At 39.6% G+C, this 25,870-nt stretch overlaps 1 protein-coding gene and 1 long non-coding RNA gene across 2 annotated transcripts in view; one reads left to right on the forward strand and one right to left on the reverse strand.

Moving 5' to 3' along the window:
• Window positions 1–326: 326 nt before the first annotated feature.
• Window positions 327–13,415, reverse strand: LOC133378181 (uncharacterized). Its single transcript, XR_009760904.1, has 3 exons — window positions 13,307–13,415; window positions 11,579–11,664; window positions 327–629 (listed from the first exon to the last, which is right to left on the reverse strand). It is a non-coding gene; the product is annotated as an uncharacterized LOC133378181 (long non-coding RNA).
• A 558-nt stretch (window positions 13,416–13,973) lies between these two features.
• The window catches only part of MYLK (myosin light chain kinase), a 323,824-nt gene continuing 311,927 nt past the window's right edge, over window positions 13,974–25,870 (forward strand). The window contains exon 1 of the mRNA XM_061609072.1: window positions 13,974–14,296. The gene's annotated coding sequence lies outside the window, so the exon portion shown is untranslated. The remainder of the gene's footprint in view (window positions 14,297–25,870) is intronic.

Below are 25,870 nucleotides of genomic sequence, written 5' to 3' on the forward strand. Positions count from 1 at the left end.
CTTTATGACTGATTAGGGCATGCTGTGTTCTTTAACTGCTGCTGCTTCATTGTGTTTTTAATTGCTTTGTTTTTATATTGTTGAGCAAGGCAGCTGAATGGATCCTGAAGGATAATAATATAAGGTGGAATATAAATATTTTAAATTAAATTCATTTTAGATAAGCGAGTCTTGACAGAAAGGGGTCCTAAACAGTTTACATGCAAGCAATTTGTGACTTGTTCCCGAGAGTTGTGAGTACTCTGTTTGTTGCTTTTAGCATATTAAATGTAGAAAGAGAATTTTGGTTAGAATAACATTCTTTGACCCTGAATATATATCTCTTCATTACCAGTTAAGCATATTACATGCAAATCCAGGAATGTCACATTCCATTGTTCAAATTTCCAATTCCAGCTGTTTAGATAATTGACTTCATTTGAGATTAAAGTGTTTCCATAATAAACAAAACTTTGTACATGTGGTGCTATTACAGAGCCTTTCTACTGCCAGTAAGCTAAAGGAAGCGATTCTCCTCTGTAGAAGTACTGTAGAATGTCTTCATACTGCAAATTTGTGGGACCAAATCACAGGTGTATCCACTGCAATATCTGTTCCAATAGGATACATAACAAAAAGTCATTCTGGGTCTGCAAAAAGAGAGAATACATACAAATTTAGGGCATCAGCCAGTGAAAGTGAATCACAGTCCTATGCATACCTATTCAGAAGTAGATCCCATTTAATTCAGTTGAGCTTTCTCCTAACTAGGTGTGCACAGCCTAAATCCCATGGACTTCAATGTGAGAATTAAGCATGCGCTTAAAGGATAACACATGAGAGAACATATACACAAAATATAACAGAATGTAATATGACACTACAAACATTACAGTATATTATGTAATCCCCACAACACAAATGCTACGTAGAACACAACATAATGTTTTAAAAAAACATAAATTGTTTTTTAAAAGATGTATCTTAATTAGTATTTGTTTTTAGTTACTGTAAACTGCCCAGAGAGCTTCGGCTATGGGGCGGTATACAAGTATAATAAATAAATAAATAAATAAATAATGCAATACAAAGCAGCACACACAAACTATGTGGAACCCGGTAACACAGCACACATTCCATAAATAGACACACAACTACAAACAACCCCACGAGATACAATGCAAGCAAGACATACAAATTTTAGCCTGGTTTGCACATCACAGTAATCCAGACTATAATTTATGAGACTGCACAAATGCATCAGCTCCCAGAGAGGAACTTGTAGCCACTTTTAGCCCAATACGGTGCAGCAGCTAAGCCAAGGAATGGCTTAACATGTCATCCAAAACCCAGGCTTTTGTTTAAACTCTCTACCCCTTAACCACAGTTTGAGGATTCCTTTGGGCCTTTCTTAGAGTGAGACGATGAGGAATAGAGCCCCACAGAAGCCTTACATAGGCTACAACAGCAGCTGCCTGCTGTTGTCCATGCAAGACTTCTTTAAGGCCAGCAGGGCCAGCTTAGAAGTTAGCAGGGGGCCTAGTAGAGCAGCAATTCACCATCGCCCTGCGCCCCTCTGTAAGCATGCCACTTGAAACAGTTGTCTCAATCACCTCATGACTGTGCTGGCCCTAGTGGAGGCAAACAGGCCCTCCTTCAAGCAGGAGATTCCCTAGCAGACATCTTGGGCAGCTTTCAAAGACTACACCTTCAGTTTCAACTAACTTCAGCTAGAAAGTATCGGCTCACTTGTCTTTCTCTTCAAAACTGCCAACTCCTGTCAATCTCACACTCCTTACATCTGCCTCTTCTCTTCAGTTGGAGGGATATCATCATCTTTCTCCAAGCTTTGTTGTGTTATGTCATTCAAAAATTCAGGGAGATTCCCCATCAATTAAACAACCTTCTTCTAACCATAATTAGCAGTCATTGATAAACATTAAACAATCACCCTGAAGTATAAACAAGCAATCCACCCAAGAAAGGACTGCTCGGCCAGCAAATGTTACAAGTCAACATTTTCTAAAGTGCTGAACTTCCACTGGATGATTCTTTTACTGTTGTGGGAGCTTTCACAGCCAAGACGTATTTCATCAGCTGCATGGAGTGGAATGACATAGACCAGGGTTGACCAAACTGTTGTCCAAAGACCACCAGTGGTCCACGTGCTTCATTCAGGTGGTATATGGCGTGTCTGCAGGTTTGTTGTTGAAGATGGGAGATGGAACATCCACCAACCTAAATATTCACACTGATTTTTAATGGTATTTTAACTGACTCATTTGTTATATATTATTATATTACAATTTGAATTCTATGGAATAGATTAACATACAATACATATGAAATAAAAGAAGCAATTAAAATACAATTAAAAACCATACAGCATCTAGCACAGCACATTACAATTACTACAACAGGTAGAAAAAGCATTGCCATCCACTGGAACCCTCAGCAATGTTCAAGTAGTCCGTGGAGGAAAAAAGTTTGGGAACCACTGATAAAGAGAACAGTGTTACGAAAATAGTCTTGCAAAAGCAGTAGTATGCAGCCTTTCCCAACCAGTGTGCCTCCAGATGTTGTTGGATCACAACTCCCATCAGCCTCAGCCATTGGCAATGCTGGCCGAGGCTGATGGGAGTTGTGGTCCAACAACATCTGGAGGCACACTAGCTGGGAAAGGCTGGGCTAGAGGGACTCTCCAAATATCCCAGCTCGACAAGGGGCCTCCAACATTCATGCTGGTTCTGGAGAGGAGTTCTGTGATACTTCAAGCACTAACAGGATGTCAATGATTAGAAGCTTCTCAACACAAAACTGCATACCCTAGCTCAAAATTCTTTGCACTATACAAAGGTAAAAAACTCCAGTATATTTCCAGTTATTGCCTTTTGGAGCTTCGGGGCTTTTTTTAAAAAAAGTGCTAAAGTGATGCAACATTGTTAACTGCACTGGACCTTTTGTATTTTTTTTAAATAAGAGAAGGTAAAATTGATGAAGACTGTTGAACTGAAGTACAGTAGACTTGGGCTATGGAGTTAAAGTCTCTTCCTCTCATCACACTGAAGCCTCTTCATAGTGTTTAAAAGGAAAGACTGCTGGAAATCAACAATTTGATGGAAAGGAGATCCCAGTTTAGTGAAACAGTTGTTCCTTTCACAGACAGCCCACTCCTTCTTAACAAGCACAGTTTAAATTTTGTAATCTGCTTTTTTTGGTCTGTTCAATTTGTTTTTAACACAGGGAGAAGGAAATTGTATACTCTTTGTGCAGTGTTTGACAACAGAAATGCACAAACGTGACATCTGCATGTATGTGCTTTCTTTTTTTCTTTTTCCCCTTTTCTTAAGATGCTTTCTTTTTTTCCTTTTAACATTTTATTTCTTTTTTGCCATACACATATTGGAACAGTATAAAACGATACATACACAACAAAAGAAAGAAAAAATGAAGGATTATTCACGTTATTGCATATAAAGAAGTCAATTTGGTGTTAATTGCCCTTTTTAGTTATTATTCTCTTTTCCACTTTGAGTTTTCTTATACATTCTTGTTAGAGTGGTCCCCCCCCACAACCCCATATGCAATAAAACTTAACCAAGATGCTCAAAATTTGTCTACTGCATTTCTTGATTTTTTTCTTTTTCTAAAATCAACTTCTTAACATTTCAGCATGTGTTTTTAAATTGCTTTTAAAAAATGTGTTTTTAAATTTGTATATTTGTTTTTAATGTTTTTAATTGTTGTAAACTGCCCAGAGAGCTTCGGCTATGGGGCAGTATACAAATGCAATAAATAAATAAATAAGTTTACAAATCAAAAACTTCGTAGCAATTTAAATGCCTGTAACAATATACTGACATATAGCTTATACAATCAAAACATATATGCATAGATAAATTAAAAAAGGGGGAAAAAGTAAAACAAAAAGTTTCAAAATTATAATAGTAATAAAAATAAGAAATCAATCAATAAAAAAGGTACAGAACAGAGTTACTGTGATTAATGTAAGCTTTAAAAAGCATAACATTTAATACATGGAACACCATAGAGATCTAGAAATTCACTTTTGGTAGACAAATTTAGCACAATAAAGTTCATAGACTAGCTGAAGACATCTCTCCATAATGAGACATGAATTGATGGCTAATAGAAATTATGCTCCCGTACTGCTACATAGCTTATAAACATAAACCATTTAATATGAAAGTTGTCTTTTTTATTTGGATCCTACCTCGCCAATTTTTGTTGCGTTAATTTTTCCACTAAAGCTATGTTTCATACCTGAGAGTACTATAATTCTATTAAATTGTAATCAACCTTTTTCCAGTGACGAGCAATTATAATTCTTGCTGCCACTACTAAGGTTACTATTAGATCCTTAGAGTGCAGTGAAAGAACACCTCCATGGAAAATCGACAAGAGAGCCATAACAGGATCAGACTTGATGTTCTGCCCTGTAATCATCCCAATTTCATGAAACACTTTTTTCCAAAATGCCTGAACAGCAGCACATGTCCACCACATATGAAAATAACTTCCAAGCTCTCCAGACCCCCTCCAGCACCTCTGTGTAGCAGTATTATTGATTCTATGCAAAACTAATGGAGTTAAATACCACCTATGAATAATCTTATATGAATTTTCTCGCAGTTTTGCTTATATTGAATGAAATGGGAATTTATCCCATAAATTTTCCCATTTTACATAATCAATCTCCATACCAACATCTTCCTCCCATTGTTGTCGTAGGCTGTCTAAAGTCCCAGTAGTTAGATCTAGTAATATTTTATATAAAGATGATAAAGAACCCTTATCAGTAAATGGTGTCACCACCAAATACTTCTCAAACGAAGTCAATGATTTCTGTCACTGCTCCTCCACAGAAGGTATTGTTATGAAGTGCTGAACCTGTAGTAACTGACACCAAGTACATTGGTGTGGGTATAGTTTTTCTTGAATTTGTTTTATAGTAAGTGGAACTCCATTCATGTATAAGTCATGTAATGTGTAAAGCCCCTTCACCTCCCAACAAGCAAAGTCTGAGAGCTTATTTTGATAACAATATTTTGATGGTGAAGAAATGGAATAATAGAAGTTGGCTGAGATATCAAACGTTTCCTCCACAACCTCCAGACAGACAAGTCTGCTAATAAGAAGGGGTTATCTAGAAAATGAAGGTCTATTTCCTGTATGCCATAAAAGGTAAAAATATAATTTTTGATTCCCAGCTGGCTGGGCATTCCATAGACAACCATGAACAATTCATATCTTTCTGAATTACTGGTAGCAAAACTTTCAAGTGAGCAGCATCATGATACAGTTTCACATTTGGTATTCCTACACCTCCCTGTGCTGCCCTCTTATATAAAATAGATAAACGAAGTCTAGGCCTTTTCCCTTGGTGAATGAACCTCAGTAAAAAAATTTGCCAACTTCTTAATTTCTGGGTGGTGATGGTAATTGGGATTGTCCTAAAGAGAAACAATAGCTTTGGAAGAACCATCATTTTCACTGCTGCAACTTGGCCCATCTATGAAAGAGGCAAGTGTTTCCAGTCCAGCAACAATTTTCTTATCTTCTTTATCAAAGGAGAGTAATTAAGTGATTCCGTTTTGCTTTTTTTTTTTTAGGAATGAAAACCCCAAGATATTTGAATGTAGAAACACAAAGTTTTAATTGAGTTTCCCGTTGTAGAATTGCTTGTAATTTTGGAGCCAAATTAAAACATAACATTTCTGATTTATCAAAATTAATTTGTAAGCCCGACAGAAATCCATATTCCTTTATAATTTCAATTAGCCTAGGAATAGCCTGCATAGGGTTTGTTACCAGAACAGCAACATCATCTGCAAAGAGATTTAACAGGTGTGATTTACCCTTCAAGCATAATCCCTTAATAACATTATTGGCCCTCAAAATTTGGGCTAATGGCTCCACTGCCAAAGCAAAGAGTAAGGGTGATAGTGGGCAGCCGTTTTGTACCTCTCCCAATTTCAAACATCCGAGAATCTGTTTAATTTACCCGAACACACCCTCTTGAGCCCTCATACAGACTCTGTATGTATGTATTGTGCTTATAAAATTCTCACCAAAGTTCATTTTAAACAAGACTTGGAAAAGGAACTTCCAGAGAACCTTATCAAAAGGCTGCATCAAGTGAAGTGATTGCCAATTACCTCTTTGTACGGTTACTATAGCGTACTGCATTAAACAACCTGGATATTGAGTCCACAATAGTCCTACCCCTTACAACACCTACTTGATCAGATAAGTTGGGATCACATTTGCCAACCTGTCTGCTAATACTGAGGTGAATATTTTTGCATCAATATTAATTAAAGATATTGGGCGGTATGACTCTACTACTTTGCCATTTTTATCTGGCTTTAATATAACCGTGATACGTGACTGCTTCCAGGTTTCTGGGATTGTTCCTCCCCTCAAAATGTAATTAAAAAGCAATTTCAGAAATGGCATTAATTCAACGCTAAATACTTTGTAAAAAAAGTCCAATGTACCCATCAGTTCCAGGTGACTTTCCCAAGCTTTATTTCTTAATTGCCCAATCTATTTCCTCAGTCGTGATAGAATCATTAAGCCTCTCTTTGTGTTCCATGGAAATACTTTCCAATCCTGCTCTCTGTAAATACTCCTTTATCAATATTTACATTCACCGATGAATATAATGATTCATAATATTCCTGGAAGCGCTGCGTAATTTTATCTCTTGCAAACGTTCTAATTCCCCCTTCTAGTGGAATGGAGGAAACAACATTCCTTTATTTTTTTTAAGCCTATTTGCCAAGAGTCTTAAGTTTTTATTATCAAATTCATAAAAAGTCTGATTAACATATTGCAGAGAGGTTTGTATTGTACTTGTACTTAAGGCATCATATTCTGCCTTTTTCCTTGTCAAAATGTGATATAACCTGATACTGTTGTTCCTCTTATACATATTTTCTAGGGAAATTATTTCATCGAGTGTTTCCTAGCTTTCTGACTGCAGGGAAACGCTGAAGATATTTCAAAAATTCTACAGTGTAGAATGTAAGTAGGTCACATGGAGACATTTCAACAAGCTCATTTAGCTTGTCCACTGATCCTACCATAAACCTCTTGGGTATATTACACAGATGGATGACATCTATTTTCTTCCAGCAAATGTCTAAGAATTTGGCTGCAGACACTCTCCCTTATAGACCTATAATGGAACCAGTCTTTTGCCACTTCTGACATGTATACCCATCCCTGCATGGATACACCTTGTGATGTGAAAAGGTTGTTATACGTGATTAGTTGCTCACTACTAGAGCTAGATTTAGTTCAGTGGCTATTATAAATATTAATGACTGAGTGTGGATTGGCTCTGTGCTGAACATTTCTATCCTGCCTTTCCTTTAAAATGTTCAAGACTGCTAACCATAAGTTTAAAACAAATAACTCTGAAATAGCAACATTATTTAAAGCACCACACTACAAAAGCATACAAGGCAACCATTGTGGCTGATCCTGTACTCCTTTACCAGTGGCGCTTATTTCTGAGTAGACACATACAGGATTGTGCTGTAAAACAATCAGGTATCCTCCAGCAATGAATATAATTCATTCCAGCAAATTAAAACACAATATAGTGTTAATTTTTTTTTCTGAAAAATGACCTATACTCCGCTTTTTATCCAATTGGATGTTTTCAATTATTTTTCAATTATCATTTATGTTATGGAGGAAGGGTCTCCATGATCACAGTGAGTTTTATTTCTACTAATGCCAGAGATAAATGCTCATTGGTGGAGGGAAGGCTATTCCCTTACCAATATTAGTTATCTACAAACATTATCGGCAATGGAAATATTCACACATGAACAGTTATTATCACTACAGTTAGCAATTACTTGGAGCATAATTGTGTGTATAAAAAGAAGTTAACAACACTGATAGTATTGCCACTTTTAACCGTTAAGAATGGCTGTGCATAAGAAGTCTTAAATCTACTTTGTTCTTGGTAGGTTGATCTTGCAACAGCAGTTAAAGGACTCTGTTGAATCATCTTCTACTCCCATTCACACCACCTTTTATCCACTACTAGATTTTACTGTAACTCATTTTGGGCAGCTCTGTTCCTAATCTTCTGATAATCATCTCTGAACTGCATTATTTACAGTTCAGCTTCAATCATCTGCTTCCCTAAACACATCCACTTGGTAACTTTATCCTGCTTTTTGTTTCCTACAGAAGCTGCTTGAAAACTCTCCTTGGGGTTTGTAGTCCATAAGCTTGGAAAGTTGCAAGTATCAAACTTAGGTCAAAGAATGTGCCTTAACAAAGCTTAAGCCCATCTGGACTCTGCTTCCTAAACATGCCTGTTTAGCAGCTGTCTAAAAGATGTTTATAGTTTTCAGAACATTAAGTGACCAGTTAGAAGCAACATCATATATTAGAGTCCATGGCCAGTCACCACATCCTGTGACTTCAGTACTTTCATAATGAAAAAACAAGTGTTGCGGCACTTTTCAGACAAATACTTTTTTTGTGGCTTAAGCTTTTGTGGATTAGAATCCATTTTCCCAAATGCATGAGGTTAGTTTTTTTAAAAAAGAATATTTTTATTGTAAGGTTTCACAATACATAAAAGAAAAAAGGCATTATACAGCCCCCAACCTATTTTAAATTAAGATACAATCCAATTTAAATACAATAAAGTAAAAGATAAACCAATAAAATATAGAAAAATAAAAGCTGGAAATCTAGAAGACATGAGAATAAATCAATACATGGAGTAAGAACAAAACAACCAATATCAACTTTTTAATTGTTTTATATACTGTTTTATCTTGTACGTCGCCCAGAGTGGCTGGACAACCAGCCAGATGGGTGACTAACAAATTTAATAATAAATAAATAAATAAATAAACTTTTGTTATATTACTCTTTATAGTACACACATATAAATCACTTATGTAGTTTAAACCTTATCACATAGAACAGTGGGGAGTAAACTAGAAAGTTAAGAGTTCTAAACACCTAAGGGTTGTTGCTGTTATGTGCCTTCAAGTCGATTACAACGTGTGGCGACCCTATGAATCAGCAACCTCCAATAGCATCTGTCATGAACCACCCTGTTCAGATCTTGTAAGTTCACATCTGTGGCTTCCTTTATGGAATCAATCCATCTCTTGTTTGGTCTTCCTTTTTTTCTACTCCCTTCTGTTTTTCCAAGCATTATTGCCTTTTCTAGCGAATCATGTCTTCTCATTATGTGTCCAAAGTATGATAACCTCAGTTTCATCATTTTAGCTTCTAGTGATAGTTCTGGTTTAATTTGTTCTAACATCCAATTATTTGTCTTTTTTGCTGTCCAGGGTATGTGCAAAGCTCTCCTCCAACACCACATTTCAAATGAGTTGATTTTTCTCTTATCCGCTTTTTTCACTGTCCAACTTTCACATTCATATATAGAGATTGGGAATACCATGGTCTGAATGATCCTGAATTTAGTGTTCAGTGATACATCTTTGCATTTGAGGACCTTTTCTAGTTCTCTCATAGATGCCCTCCCCAGTCCTAGTCTTCTTCTAATTTCTTGCCTATTGTCTCCATTTTGGTTAATGACTGTGCCAAGATATTGATAATCCTTGACAAGTTCAATGTCCTCGTCAACTTTAAAGTTACATAAATTTTCTGTTGTCATTTCTTTAGTCTTCTTGATGTTCAGCTGTCTTGTTCCTTCATCACTATATAATTAATAAACATGAATCATTTTGTGTGGAATGTGTCCTTTTTGGAAGGATCATGCAGGTTTCTCTGCTGTTGGGTGAGCTTCTCCATAAGTGGTGTTGTCCATCTTTGCTGGTACCTCTCCTCTGTTAAAGTACAGTCTATGGGCTCATCCAGACGACTGCAAAATGTGTGACACGCGTGCTATGCGTGCTTATTATTTTTCAGTCGTCCAAATGACGTTGCGCGGTGTCATGCATTTTTGCGGGTTAAATCCGCTCCTTCCAATACCAGCAAAAATGCAATTTGCTATTTGAAATTGGGAATTTCATTGGGACATTTTTTTTCATTGGGAAACAGCAAACAAAAAAGCGAAAAGTGAGGACTATCAGCTGACAAACTGGATATGGAAATGGTGGATTATCCCGCTCCATTTGGATAAGCCCTATTTGTGTCCATTGGTGCACAATAATGATGTGGGCGGCCAAAGAAAAGAGTGGGACACCACAAAACCCCCCACAAAAGGTGATAATATTTGAAGTGTATTGCCTCATTTCCATCCTGAAAGATTGAGAGAAGAACCATAAGTGGTTGAGGAGTTAACTGTTATCCCGTAATGAGATCTATTTAATGGAAGACCTTATTCCAAAAAGTTTGAATGACCAGACATGCCCACCATATATGAAAGTAGGTACCTTTCTCCCCACAGCCCTCCAGCATGTGGAGTTTACATTCTGAGTAAATCTACTGAGGGCGTGAGGAGTCAGGTACCACCTATGAATCAATTTGAATGAGTTCTTTCTCAATTTTACTGAAGCAGAGTAGAATGGATGTTTTTCCTAGACTGTATTCCATTTAATAGAATTTCTAAATTGGTGTCATTTCCAGCGATATCTAATAGCAATTTGTATAATTCCACTAACATACCTTTGTCGGTGAAGGAGCTTTGAGAGAGAAATTTCTCAAATGGGTTAGAGGCCAGGAACTTTGTACCTTAACTGAGGGGATAGATATAAAATGTTGTATCTGATGCAGTTGGAGCAAAGTGCAAACAGTAAATCCCAGCCTATCCTTGAGTTGCAGAGAAGTGAGTGGAGAGACGTTTGGAAAGAGGTCTCAAAGGGTTTAAAGCCCCTTAGACTCCCATTCTTTAAATTCCACCAGTTTATCTGCATGGTAGAATAATGGGTAAAATAAAAAGGGTATCATAGGAGGGGGACTGGGAGGACGACTGATGAGACTAGTTTTTAAGTAAGGTTCCACAAGACTTTTTTGTGTTTGCTGCTGCCTAGTTAGTAACTGAACCAACTAGGATGGGATGTACACTTTCATCTCCATCCAAGGAACATGTCTAGGTAGAATGATGGCCCAAATAAGGATCCAACCTAGGATGACATAGCAATCTGCCACTCTCCTGCCATTCCTCTTTATCCTTTAGACTCAGAGTTGCTCTCCCATTCTTCCGTTCAGCTTCAGATCCAGCACAGGTGGACAGTGTTAGAATTTTCGTATATATATTGCAGCGGAGTACAGAAATAACTGGTCTGATGAGACTGCTAGTTGAAAGAATAAAGAAGCTAATGGTTTATTACTACAAAGAGGCAATGTCATACATGCTGAAGCAGTCATGCAGCTTCTACTCAGGGAACCATTACTAACTAACTGAGAACAAAGACCAGAAAAGTAGGAAGGAAGGGGAGGAGCAAAGCCTGCAAAAACAACAAGCACTTTAGAGGAGGAATCAGCAGAAGGAAGAATATATTGCCTTTCTGTCTATCGTCACTGGTTCAGGTCACTTGTTACATGCATTGGTGCTTTACTCCCAGCAGGAAGGACATTCTTACTATTTGTATATCAGTTTCACAACACACTTCTTTCTTACCTTGTTGTGCCATAGTTCAGTTGGTTGAGCAATTAGAGAGCTACCAAAGGTTTCCTTGCAGATTCTTCCACCAATCGATCTTTGGACTGAAAAATGATTAACAATCTGAGCACTGAGTAAAGATGTGAAATTTTGAAGCCATGGGGGAAAATGTGTTTTTTTCTGGGTTTTTTCCAGAAAAAAATGGAAATTTTCAGAAAAGAGACAGATCTGATGATTCAGATTTTACTCATTTTCAGCACATATACTGCATTTATGGTACTTGGTGACAAAAGTAGTGTCTTCTTCCATAAAAAAGCCTCTCCCCAAAACTGTCTGGAATAAACATAATTGGTTCTGGAACCTCTTCTCCAAAGTTGCCTTTGGCCACCATGTGAATGATGTCACCAGTTAAAAGAGTGAAAGACAAATATTCAACGTCTGGCCTTATATATACAAATAAAAGAGGAATATTCCTAGCCGTTTATCTCCTGTTTGTAATGTTTATACATTCAACTGCTTTTACAATGTGATCATGCAAACTCTGTGCTAATGCAAGCAAGGAGGTGGGGATTCTCTCCTTGGATTAAGGGATTGCATCTTGCAGGAGTGAAAGGGATTGTTTCTATAAAGTGTACAGCATGGAAGTCACATATTCCTTTCCTGCCTACCAAGCTCTCAAAGCACTCTTGGTTCAACATCTGTACAAAAGGGGTGCATGAACAGGACCTGAAATCTAACTGCCCAGGCTCAGCCACATTAAATAATTTATTAGTGATGGTCTCTTCCCAAATTAATTATGTAAGAGTGCTACAGTATTATACAGACTGTAGTGGCAAAAGCATGTTTTCTATCTCCTATACTAAAGAGCCACAGACATCCTCAGATTGCTCATGTGCTTTCTTTTATTTTAAAATAGATTTTTATCTCTTCTGATCTAAATGTGGCTCTTATTCCAGTATCTGAGAATTACAATTAAAGGCCAAATCGAAGATTTGTCTAGATCAGCATTCACCCATAGTGATGAGCCCAATGCCAGTGCAAATTAGCAATCAACAAAACGTAACAGAGATGTAGAGAGGGTAATCTCTTAGTATCTGGAGATCAGCATGGTGTAGTGGACAGTGCTGGACTTGGACCAGGGAGACTCAAGTTCACATCTCCATTGCGTCATGAAACTCAGCAGGTGAGCTTTGGCCAGTCACTATATAACTTACGTCAGAGGACTAATACGAGAATGTTAGGGTGGCGAAGAACCTTATATTGACTGAGCCTGTGGAGCAGGGATAGAGAACTTCAGGTCAAGTGGCCAAATTTGGCCCTCCATGCCTCTGGGCCTTGGGATTATCCCCATGCCACACTCTCTCCCTACCCACACCCCTCAACTGCCCTGCTTTGCACCAGTCTGGAGTGTTTTTGCCTTTCCAGAATTTGTCCTTTAACTTCAACAATGCTTCTGGATGGGTCCATTGAGGGCTGTGTGAGTGTGTACAAACCAGCCTACTAAAGGCAACATTCCCATTCATTGCTCTGCCGCTTTTGCATCTGGCCCATCCACCACTGAGATGTGCCCCCTCCCCCAAGGTTGTCCAGAAGGGCTGAAAAAGGTCCCCCTCCTTTTGTTAGAAACAGAACTGTGTACAAAGGGCCTCTCAAAATTCTCCACCCAAGAAATAAGGGGAAGCATTTTATCTAGTTACTCCAGGAGGAGCAGAAATTCTCCAACAGTTTCTTGGGAGTATGACTCACCATTAGCGATGACAGTAGCGCAGCTTTGTAAGGTGCTTTGTTTTGCAGCAGCAGCAGTAACTGGATTGCTAGCCTAGCCACAACGCTTCAGACCCAGTGTTTGGGGGCATTGTGGGAAGAAAATGGCGGCCGCCCTTCCCCCCAACAATATGGCATGGAGACTCTTCAGGGAAATGTTGCAGAATGGCTTTATTCGAGGGTAGTGAGATAAAGAAAAATTCCCGGAAAATTTAATAGGCAAAATGTCTTATGAAAAATTTTGGCTCAGCTCCAGTTGGAAGAGCTGCATTTGATTTAAAAAATAGTCTCCTCTCCTGCATTGACAACCGAAATAATACAAAAGCCACTCTGGAGGGCTTTTTATTGTTGATAGGGTGACACCTGTGACAACGACCATCGGAGTTGTCATGCACAATAGAGTATGAACGGGCCACTCCAAGTTTTAAAAATCAGCACGCCACTCGGTTTTTTTTAAATGTTCGAGGCAACCCTGCCAGCACTAAGGATTTTTAGTTATAGGGGGTGTGATCTTTCAGCGACCAGAGACCTGCCTATTATACACCACGCCAGACAAACGCACCGATCGCCGTTCCACTCTGCTCATCCAGCCCTTTCCCCCCTATCTCATCCCCGCCTCTCTCTCCAACTCCTGGCTGCAGGTCACCATCGTTTGTTGTCAAAACTGCAAGCAGTCCGTGCAGGAGGCTGCTGCCTGCTGCCTCTGAACCTCCTTCAACCTCCACCCACCGTTTCATCCACATGCACACAAACCGATGTCCTGCCTGTTCCCAAGCTCCTGCAAACATTTCCTAATAAGGCTCCCAGGCATTAAGCATCTCACATTTTCGAAAGGGGCAGCCTTGGGGAGTTAAAAAGGATCCGTCTGGATGGTGTCGCTAAGAAACTTAGTAAACGGAGAGAGAGGCAGAGACTGAGATCCGGCGGGAGTTTCTAACTTGACTGGCGGCAGCAGGAACAACAGTGATCGTGGTGAGTCTCTCGCTCCCTTTTCATCGCTTCTCGCGAAGCGGCCCTCTTTTCCCTGTTTTAGTTTGGTGATCATTTTATATTAAATGTAGCGAAGGGAGAGATTGGATGATGATGATCATAATAATATTAATATTTAAAAAGGGCTAGAGAGCGTAGCGAGTAAGATGCACCTTCTCCCACGCTGAAGAATACACTTGTGGGCTTCAGGGTTTTTTTACCTCCCCCGCAGGCCCCATGCGTTTTAGTAATTAAGTTTGCAATACCGTGCACGGCTCCTGGGTGCAAGTCCCACTAAGAATAATGGGAGCCTCCCCTCCCCGCCCCATAAACTTGTATAGGATTGCACTACACGGTAGCAGTCGTGCTAGAGTATGCGTTCCAGTTGGCTTATTGGGACTTATGTGTAAACGTGAGTTTCAGTTAACTGAGCTTCCCCTGTTGTGAACAGTTCAAAGAGGAGGCGGGCAGAGTGTCTAGCAGCAGTCCCCACTCAGAGAGAGATTTTCGCTCGCATCTAATTGAAAAATGCCAGCAGCAGCCTGGTGATGGTGAATGAATGCAAAAGGGGCGGGAGAGAGACGACGACGACGACTGGTGCTGAGATAGCTGTGGCCAGGCATGCAAGCACAAAGCATCTTGCGTTTGCTTTGGTTTGTCGCAGGCTTGGTGATGAAAGCGATCGGGGTGAAACTGTAGGTTACCTTGGAGCAGTGATCTCCTATTCATAATGGAGCGAACGGAATTATTAGAGCGTCTCTGGAGGGAATGCTCGAAGGCAATCGCTGAGGTGACGAGGAGGAACTAAAGCGCGAAGAATTATGGGTGGCGTGCAGGGCAGGAAACTTCTCTGGTTTGTTACTTGAAGCCTTAGGCTTTGTTTCATAATCTCTGCAACGAAGGTCAGCGTTTCTCCTCGTTCTCATCTTGAAATGTGCAACTTATGTTGCTGTTACCGTTTTTACTTTCTGAAAGTATCGCCCAGTTGGAACCTCAGTGTGTGGGAACTATCTGAGTAGGCTCCTTCAGTTGCTACTTCTGTCTCAAGGAGTAGCGCCAAGTCAAAAGCTACACCATGGATGTGTTAAAAAAAACCACAGAGCATGAATTGATGGTCCAGATTTTCCCACATAGCACATGCCCAGAGCCACACAACCATATTTTTTCCTGGCAAAAAAAAAGTCTACATAAGTTCTCCTGAACAAGATGAACACCAATTCCCCAAGCTCTTTTTCTTGATGCCCATGATCAGCATCGTGTTTCTGCTTCGTGAAGTATGTCAGGGGAACACTATAAGAGCTTTGAAAGAAGATCCACTGTCAGAGACCACTGCCTGATATCTGCCAGTCTCACATTCACAAAGGAAAGAATACTGACTTTGATGCATGAGGAATTCTTTGTGCAATTCTATGCGTACTTACTTGGGGGGGGATAAGTCCCATTGAATCTTGAATTTATGGTTTTATGGGATTTACTTGTGTACAGACATACATAGGATTGTATTTGTAAGTACACTTGCCTGACATTTGTGGCTTCTTAAGATTATATTTATGGAGTGGTGTTAGGTGTTGTGTTGGCTCTGTTGGAACCCACAGAGGTCCTGGTTAGACTACAGGTTCTATATTTGACATCCCTGCTCTATATGATAAGGAAATAAGAACCACTGTCCTCTCTCTGGTAACCCTGACCAACTGATGTGGAAGAGATGGGGAGCAAAAGTACCACCTTCAGCTAAAGTCTGATGAGTCACAAAATGTTTCCAGAGTACAGGAGTTATATGTACATGCACCAGTGTGTGTGCAAGCACATGTGTTTAGTGCAGCCTTTCCCAACCAGTGTGCCTCCAGATGTTGTTGGACCACAACTCCCATCAGTCTCAGCCAGGCTGAGGCTGATGGGAGTTGTGGTCCAACAACATCTGGAGGCACACCGGTTGGGAAAGTCTGGTTTAGTGTGATGATAGTGGAAACTTTTACTTAGGGACAGTTCAAATTGTATATTTTTTAAACATGCAAACAGTGTCTACTAAGCATGAACTCATGTGGCAAAACATAATGTGCAAACCAGAATTACTTAGAGATACAGCCAACAGTTATTACTATGACTGCATTGGCTGGGGAAAATGATGCCTGGAAGACCAGGGTTCGAATCCCCACATAGCCATGAAGCTCACTGGGTGACCTTGGTCCAGTCACTGCCTCTCATCCTCATGAAAACCCTATTCAGAGGGTCGCCATAAGTCGGAATCGACTTGAAGGCAATACATTTACATTTAGCTGTACTTGTAATTTACTGCTGTATATGTTACATGCTACATGGGTGTAGGTAAAGAGAAAAAGTGCCTGGGCGTGTCCACTTGCATACACTACAGATGTTAAAGGGTGGTGGTGGAAGGTTTGGTTGCAACTCCTTGTTCCTCTCTAGCCCTTCATTTTCATTCCCTGCAAGTTACTATTGAGTAGCTTGTAGCAGGACTTGCCCTACTGTTAGGCAGAGTGAATCAGAATCAGAATTGCCCTTTGGTCCTTTTAAAAGTGCCTTTCACTATTCTTTATGACACACTGTCATTATATCTTTATCTGTTACCTTCTGTTCAGAGTTGGCCCTACCATTAGGCAGATTGAAGCAATCACCTTAGGCAGCAGATGCTGTGGGGCAGCAGTGATCCCCCTGCTGTTCCTCCTGAGCCTCCAGACTATCCCCATCTGTTGAAGATCAGGGCTATGTGTGCCACAGGCCTATCATGTACCATGTAAACTGGAGGATACTATCCTGTTGTCAGTGTTGAAGTCCAGTCAGCTTCTGTATATATAAAGGAAGGGGCACCATCTTGGCCTTAGCTCAGGCAGCAAAAACGTCTTGTGCGAACTCTGTTTCTCACCTTCCTCCGTTATTGTACGCAGTATATGCCTGTTGAGAAATCTTTGAACATCTGGATGTGTAGTTCGCTCAAATGGACTGAAACAAGCTCTGCCCTTGATTCCTCACTCACTGAGAGGTTGCAGAGGAAGTTACAACCGTCCTAGAGTGCCTGATCCTGACTCTTTAGCTAGAGCCTTCATGCATTTTCACCCAGGCTCTTTATTTCTTCTACCACAGAGGAAGGTTGTTCCTTGATTAGTGTCCCCGGTTAATGGTTTCACTGTACATCTCCAGAGATATTAGAAATATATATTTTGTAAATATCATTGCCATCTGACCAGGAAAAAAGCAGCCTGGCCTGCTTATGTGTCATTGACAACAGTTTGATCTACAGAAATCAGTAGTCAAAACAACAGAGAACCTTAACAGATTTAAGCTGCTTCCTGATGACCTGTTTATTGAGCATTCATCCTGATTTATTTGTGAGGAAGTTATATGACTTTGTTCTTATCCAACACATTCCCATTATTTTCCATAACACAAAAAGTTCAGGGTTTTTTTTTAGAAGCAGGTTTGTTGCACAAGAATGCCAAATCTGCTTTAATTGTTTAAAATGAATTTGCTGGTATGCAGTTGAACACCAGCAAAATAGCGACAGTCTGGAAACAGCATTATTGTAGCATAAGTTTTTGGATACAAGTTCAGCAAATACAGCTTTTAATTGAATGAGATAAGCATTATCAGATGCTAATATCACCAGATCATGCTTCTGTTAAAAACCCAGGAGCAGATGTTGGTGAAAAAAAGAAAGAAAAGTTGGCAACCTATTTGCAAAATGACCATCAGCTTGTAAAATTTTAAAATCCTTCTATAAGAATGCAGGAAAGCATTTGTACAAATAATATTTCATATGAATATAGGTGTTTCTTCTGGATGTTGGATCCTAGAGTCATGGTAGCATGTTATCATCTGGATACAGAACTGCTTGTGTGAACCAGCTCTTAAGGTTACATAGACTAAAACCTTAGAACCCGTAATTAGGAAGATTTAGTTTCCATAGCTCCTTCAGTGATTCCCTCCCCCTTTTGCAGCCTGATAGTCCAAACTAGTTTCTCACTTTTGACGTATTTAGAGAAATTATCACTGTTTGTTTTTATGATTGTGGGGAAGTTATTTTATTTCAGTGGAATGTTCATATTTTCCACTCTGTTGTATTGGATATCCATGGAAATGCTGGGGAGATTCTCCCCATTCCAAATTGTTGTTTCCCTGCCTGCTTGCTTCCCAACAGTTTACAAAGCACATGCTTCTGCTGAGATACAGTCCTTTCTCTATAGTGCAAATACAGCCTCAGAAAGGGGTTATAAACCTAACACTTTGAGAACTATAGTACTAACGTATGACTCTGTAAATGTGATTTTGAAAAATTATTTCCCCTTAATTAACTTTTTAGAATAAAACATGATTTCTCATTGCTCTCTCTGTGTGTGTTTGCCTTTGCTACCTATAGAAATCTGAGCCTAATAATTGCAGGAGTCTTTAGAAACTGCAGATCAAACACTTTTGCAGGATTAGCCATAATAATGCATAAAAGGGAAATTTATTTTGGTGGTAGATCATCTCTTTGATAGAGGGGCTTCTTTCATTTATACAAATATAAATATGGGAATTTCAAATAAGGAATTGGTTTTACATATAGACACAGTTTCTTAAACACTTACTTAAAGTACCTGATTCCCAGATTTGGATCTGTGGGAATGATGGATAGGATATTCAGCGCCTCTGGAATAACACATTTTCTGCTGCAGAAAGTTTACTGATGTGGGTGAGAGACTTCTCATTTTTGTTTTGGATTTTATAATCAAGGCTTTCTAGGTTTTTCCCCCTGTGTTTTTTACATATAATGTGGGCCTAATTTACCATTTTTTCCCTAAGTTTGTAACACAATGGTTTCAGAAGACCTCTAGAATCCTCCAGATGTCTAATTTAATTAAAGTTGCTGAACTTCCCGGAAGGATTGCTCTGCCTGTGGCTGCCTCTGAGATGAGCTCTGTCTCAGAGGAAGCTTTTTTCAGTTTAAAATCAGTTAAAAGGGAACTTTGACTGGTATAAATGTTCTCCCAGGCAAGGGTGAACCGAAGATTATCCACAGAAACTTCGTTAGGCTGTCGGTGGCTGGAATCGATCAGGAATTCCCTGGGAAAAGAAGGCATACCTAGCAGCCGAGGACGAAGTTAGGACTTCCAGCAAGCTGGGCTGAAAAAAGCAAGACGTTTTTTCATTTAAACGATCCACAGCGGGTGAGCTTTCTTCTGTTTAATCTTATCATTTGGCTTAAATTACTACAGTAAAAGAGATTTGTTTAAGAATCAGAAATCAAGATACCTGGGTGAGTTACACTTCTCTCTTTTATACAAGGAATTAAGGAGGAGGAAAGAAAATTTAAAAAGCTTATCTTATTTTTTATGGCAAAAAGCTGGCCTGAATTTGGAAACTATAAAGATTAAAACGGATGAGGGGCAACTTACCCGAAGAGAAAATCTGATCTAGATGATTATTTGACTGATATATGTCTGGGACTACTTTTTCTTGGACTACTTTCTTTAGACGAATCTGCTGTTTGTGTATGTTACTAATTGTTCGGCGTTGTGAACCAAATTTGTTTTGCATTCTTGGACGTGCGGGAGATAAGAACTGTGCTGGCCAGATGATGTCAACAGGCCTGGAATATTAACCCCCTTATTGCTGGAAAAAGAAGCAAATTACTCTTTGCTTGGGAATTGTGGCTATATTGGAAATTTGAAGGGTTTTTTCTTCGGCTTTGAGAATGACAATCAAAGAAGTGGCAGAGACCCTGGATGTATCCCTGGAAGGGTTTTCCCCACTGGATATGTTTCAGAAGATAATGGATGAGATTAAGATAACGAAACAAGAACTGGGACAGAGTAGACAAGAGATGGCAACTGAATTTGGTAAAGTGAAACAGGAGTTGAAAGAAATAATGGATTATATGAGAAAAGGAGCAGATGGACAAGCAATAGAAGATGAAAAAGAAATTAAAGGGAAGGAGCAAATTCTGGAGATTGGATCAGATATATCAAATGTGGAATTGGAAAAAGATTTGGACTTTATGGCAAAAATTAAAGGGAGGATGCAAGTCCTGGAGATTGGAACAGATATATCAAGTGTGGAACTGGAAAAATATTTGGAGTTTGTGGATCCTGGAGATAAAGATTACTGTTTGGAATTCGGCGTTGTCCCTGGAGAAATTGATGAAGATATCAGAGATAAAGTTATCAATGCTTCGATGGAATTTCTGGACTGGAATGATTTGATGGAACTTGAAAAAGAGAAAATTTATAGAATTAATTCCAGATATGTGACAATGGAAAAACTCTCAAGAGATGTGCAAGTGCATTTTGTAAAAAAGAGGAACAGAGATATGACTTTACAACAATATTTCAGCAACACATTCAGAATTGACGGCAAGGAAATATTTGTGATGAAGGAAATTCCCATCAGACTCTTACTATATGACTATGACTATGACAGCAAGATTATTATGGGTGCAAGGATGGAAGTTGGAAGATGGAATTAACACTGATAATGGAAAAATGGCTATTGAAATTACTGGACCTAGCAGACTTGATGAGATGGATTGACATGTTTATTTGGAGAAAAATCGATGGATATATTTCTCAAGGAGTGGAAACCTCTCTTTGACTTTTTGTGGAAAGAATAAAGTGATGTTAATGAGATTTGATGATTAATTAAGATAACTACTGGAGGAAAGTGATTTTGTAGTATATTAAGAGACAGGTTTGTTATATATCATAGACCTATAACTGATCTGCGACAAATCGGAAGTCAACATTTTATTTTATTGTTTAATCTGTTTCTTTTTTGTTTTGTTTTGTTTTGTGTTTGAAAATTTGAATAAAATTAATGAGAATTAATTTAATTAAAGTTGCTGAAAGGATTAAAACTGTAGTCCTAAACACATGTGCTAGGAAGTTAGCCCCATTGAACATACTGGAACTTATTTCTGAGTGAACATAAATAGGATTATGTTGCAGGTGCATCTGGCTTTTTCAATCTTAGTTGAAGGATAGTTTAGAATTCAAAGCTTGGAAAAGTTACTTTTTTGAACTACAACTCCCATCAGCCCAATCCAGTGGCCATGCTGGCTGGGGCTGATGGGAGGTGTAGTTCAAAAAAGTAACTTTTCCAAGCTCTGGGCTGATGGGAGTTGTAGTTTTAAAAAGTAACTTTTCCAAGCTCTGGTTTAGATAGAGATAAGCATATTGAATTATTCAGGTATCTCAATAATGCTCCATTTTGGATACAGTTGGCATCTCATATTTGAGCATCTCATACACTGTAGTAACAATTTTAGGCACATAGCTGATATCAGTGGGTGTCTTTTTAGTATTTCACAAACCAAGAAATAATATATGAATATTCTAGCAAATTCCAGCAAGATCAATTCTTCACACAGTGCATAGTTAACTATGGAATTTGCTGCCACAAGATGTAGTGATGACCATCAAATTGGATAGCTTTAAAAGAGGGTTAGACGGATTCACAGTGGATAAGGCCATCAGTGATTCCTAGCCACAATGTTTATGTTCTGCCTCTACTGTCAGAGGCAGTATGCCTCTGGGTATCAGTTGCTGGGAATTGCCAATGGGGTGAGGGCTGTTGTACATAGGGCCTTCTTATGAGCTTCACATAGGCATCTGGTTGGCCACTGTGAGAACAGGATGCTGGACTAGATGGCCTGATCCAGTTCTCATGAGCTACCTATAAAGATAAAATACTTTGCTTCCTGGGAGTTACTGGAGAGATGTGGTTGATTTGATTAGTAGTTGAGTCCGGATCAAAGTGCTATATTAACCATTCCTTAAGGCTGCAATCCAGTACACACTTCCCTGGGAGCAAGTCCCATTGAATCCAATGGAGTTTACTTCAGAGTAGATATGTACTAGATTGCAGCCTTAGTTAATGTTAGCAACATAGGAAGCTGCCTTATACTGAGTCATACCATTGGCACTAGGGTTGCCAGGCCCGGCCTCCAAGAGGTCTTCTGTATCTTTAAAAGTTGTGCAGGGAGAAGGGAGAATTCCCCCTTGTGGTTTTTCCCATTACAATGTTGCAAGAACACCTGCACTTGGCTGATGTTCTCTTCTCCTAAAGATACAGGATCAGTCTCAGGCCCTGAACCTGACAATCCTAATTGGCACATATAGCTCAGTATTGTCAGCACTGACTGACAGCAGCTCTCCAGAGTGTCAGACGAGATTTTCCCATCCCTGCCTGAAAATGCCCCGAGACTGAGCAAAGCATGAGCTCTACCACTGAGTCACTGTCCTTCCTTACTGGTAATAGTTTACAGTTTAGTCTTTATTGTGACTTTAAGCCATAGGCCTTATGCACAGATACAAATACATACATTTTTGTTAAAAATTCATAGCGTTGTGGAAAATATCAGGTGGCTATTTTAAACTAGATTTTATAACGAAGGATTCTCTCAGTTTTTGAGCAGCCAAAGCAAAGTTGGCTACTGCGATGGTCACTGAATTAAAATTATCACATAAAAGCATATTAACCAATTCCCTATCGGAGCAAGGGGCTAAAACATCTAAGAAAGACGATAAAAACTTCCGTGTAGGATCCTCATAGAGTGGGCAGTGGAGTAAATAATGAGCTAACTCCTCTATGGCCTTGCAGCCGTATATACAGTGGCGTTGGGCCACTGGTATGCCACTGTATCGGCCTTCTAAGTAAGCTGTAGGCATGGCCTGAAAACGGAGGGCAGTAAATGCTCTTCTAATATTAGCTCTGTCGAGCGTGCCCAAATAGTTGGACATAGAATGATTGAGTTTGAAATGGGGATACCAGGATGAAAAGGGAGCTGTCACTATGGACATCCGATCCTGGCAAGCATCGCAGTCGAAAAACCAGTTTTGGAGGGCAACTCTGTTTAATTCTAACAATTTGGCTTGGGAGAGTTCATATTTAGAAAGTATTGTCTGGCAGTTTGTTGCCCATCCACCAGACCGCATTTGTTCATACCAGCATTGTTTAACCAAGGCTGAGTCATTCATATTGAAGATTCTAAGCCAATAGCGGATGTGGGCTAAATCGATGCGTGCTGCAATTGAGGGTAAGCCTAACTCTGCTCTAAGATGGGGAGACGGGGTCCCCGTTGGGAGGCCTAGCACCTGTTTTATGAATAAATTTTGTATTGGCTCTAAGGTGGTTCTAGCGGATGTTCCCCACAGCTCTGATCCATATAGAATCTTCGGGAGTATTTTGGTTTTTAATATTTTGAACATGGGGAGGATAAATTGTCCACCTTGGGAGAAAAAAACCTCTTAGCTAGGCCCAGGGCTTGGGAACCCGCTAAAGTTGCTGCCTTTAGCTGCGGAGCCCAAGAGAGCCTGTTGGATAGATGAATTCCAAGATATTTGAAGGTGGAGACTTGTTCGATGGGAACCCCGTTTAATAACCAGCTATTCTTGGTGTTCATAAATTTGCCACATACCATAATTTTGGATTTAGATTGATTTATCGTTAGGTTCTGGGAGTGGCAATATTCCTCTAATTTTAAGATCATTCGTTTAAGGCCAGTTTTGGTTAAGGAGCATAGAGCCGCATCGTCGGCATATAAAAGGATGGAAATCTTTTTGGCCGCTATGGAGGGGGGGAAGAAGGTGGGCGATGATAGTGCCACTACCATATCATTGATGAAGAAGTTAAATAAGAAGGGAGCAAGTGTGCAACCTTGCTTCACCCCTCTGTGGACTGGAATTTTGGGTGATAGAGAACCACTTTGGTCCAGGCGGACCTGGATCATATTAGATTGGTGGAAGGCTCTAATCAGCCAGAGAAGCCTTTGATCAATGTTTGTTTGGGCCAATTTCTGCCAAAGAAGCCCTCTATCGACTGTGTCAAAGGCCGCAGTAAAGTCAACAAATGCAATATAGAGGGATGGCCACACTTTAGATCTTGTTTTATTTATTAAATGATGCAGGATAAAGGCCTGGTCGATAGTGCATCTGTTGGCTCTAAAGCCTGCCTGTTCTTCATAAATTATTAGGTTAGATTGTTCTTACTCATTTAATTTATTTAATAGCAAATGGCCGTAAAGTTTCGATGAAACATCCAGAAGGCTGATTGGTCGGTAGTTGGCTGGTTTCGTAGGGTCTCCCTTTTTATAAATAGGGACTATGATACTAGTAAGCCAGCCCTGTGGAATATTGCCAGTGTTATTTATGTAAGTGAAAAGAGCTGCAAGCAATGGAGCCCACCAAGATGAATCTTGAAGGAAGAAATCGGGAGGTAACATGTCCTCCCCTGGAGCTTTCCCTGCTTTCAAGGTGGACACGAGCATTGTGATTTCCTCAATGGTGACTGTTGGCTAGAGCGGGAGGCCAGTCAATACTTCAGGAATGTCTACGGCTTTAGAGGAATGGAAACTGCCAAAGATTGAGCTAAAGTGGACTAGCCAAACCCCCTGTATTATAGGGGGCATCGGGGTGTAATTCTCTGGGTCGAGTTTCCCCTGTAGACATCTCCAGAAGACTGCCTCATTTCCCTTTCGGGCTGCATTATCCAGGGCCCTCCAGTTTGCCTGGTAATAAGAATGTTTTTTGTTTTTGGGTAGTGTTTTGTAAGATCTTCTTTGTATTATCAAGTCTTGGAAAATAGCAGGGTGATTATTGGTACGAAATATTTTGATTTGTTTAGTAAGTTGTTTCTTCGAGAGCCTGCATTCTTTGTCGAACCAGGATCTGGGTTGGGCTGGAACCCAAGCCACCGTTAGGGCTGTAATCCGTGGGCTAAGCTGGTCTATTAATGATTCATAAGCCCATAGATTGTTCTGGGATTTTGTTATAATTAGTTGACGTAAATAAGGGAATGGATTTGATGCTAATAAGCAGTGGGCTCTTGTTCCTATCTTGACTGACCATTTGAGACATTTATAATTATGTGAAAGATTTTTCTTTGGAACCCCTGGAATGAAAGTACTTTTATTAAAGAAGGGTATGAGAGTTAACCTTAGAGGGAGGTGGTCACTTTCTGGTCTCACGAGGATTTTAAGTTCTTTGATCCTCTTTATTAGAGGAAAGATGGCTAGAAAATAGTCTACTGAGCCAGCCCCCATTCCTGATAAATAAGTAACGGATCCTTTGGAAAAATCCAAGGGGGAACCGTTTAGACAGACCAGGGCAAATTTTTGAATTATTTGAGAAAGGGCTAAGCCATGCTTATTAGTTGCATGGTCGCTGACGGGCCTGGTCGATGTTTGGGTATCCGTCAGTGGTTTGTAAAAAATAACATCACTGTGAGGGTAGAATGGTCCCATCCTGGCGCTGAAATCACCACCTAGAAGCAGCTGGTAAGATGGGAATCTAATTTGGAGAGCTTCTAGGAATGATTCCAATAACGGCCAGGGGGGTTCGCGTAAGGTTGAATTTATCGCTGGAATATATATATTGACACAGATGAAAGGCGGAAATACTGGTAATAAAATGTCAAGTGAATCAACATAGGGTTGCCAGTTGTTATAAACAAAACCATCTTGGCTTGTTCCTGTTGTTTTCACTGCATCTTCATCTGCAGAAAGCAGCAGTTGAAGCTCCAAGGCAGGGAGATGTATTATCACACGATAATATCTGAAGATCAAGCTAGTGTTAAGTTAGCAGGAGC

Source organism: Rhineura floridana, chromosome 2 (assembly GCF_030035675.1).
Source record: "Rhineura floridana isolate rRhiFlo1 chromosome 2, rRhiFlo1.hap2, whole genome shotgun sequence".
Lineage (NCBI taxonomy): Eukaryota > Metazoa > Chordata > Lepidosauria > Squamata > Rhineuridae > Rhineura > Rhineura floridana.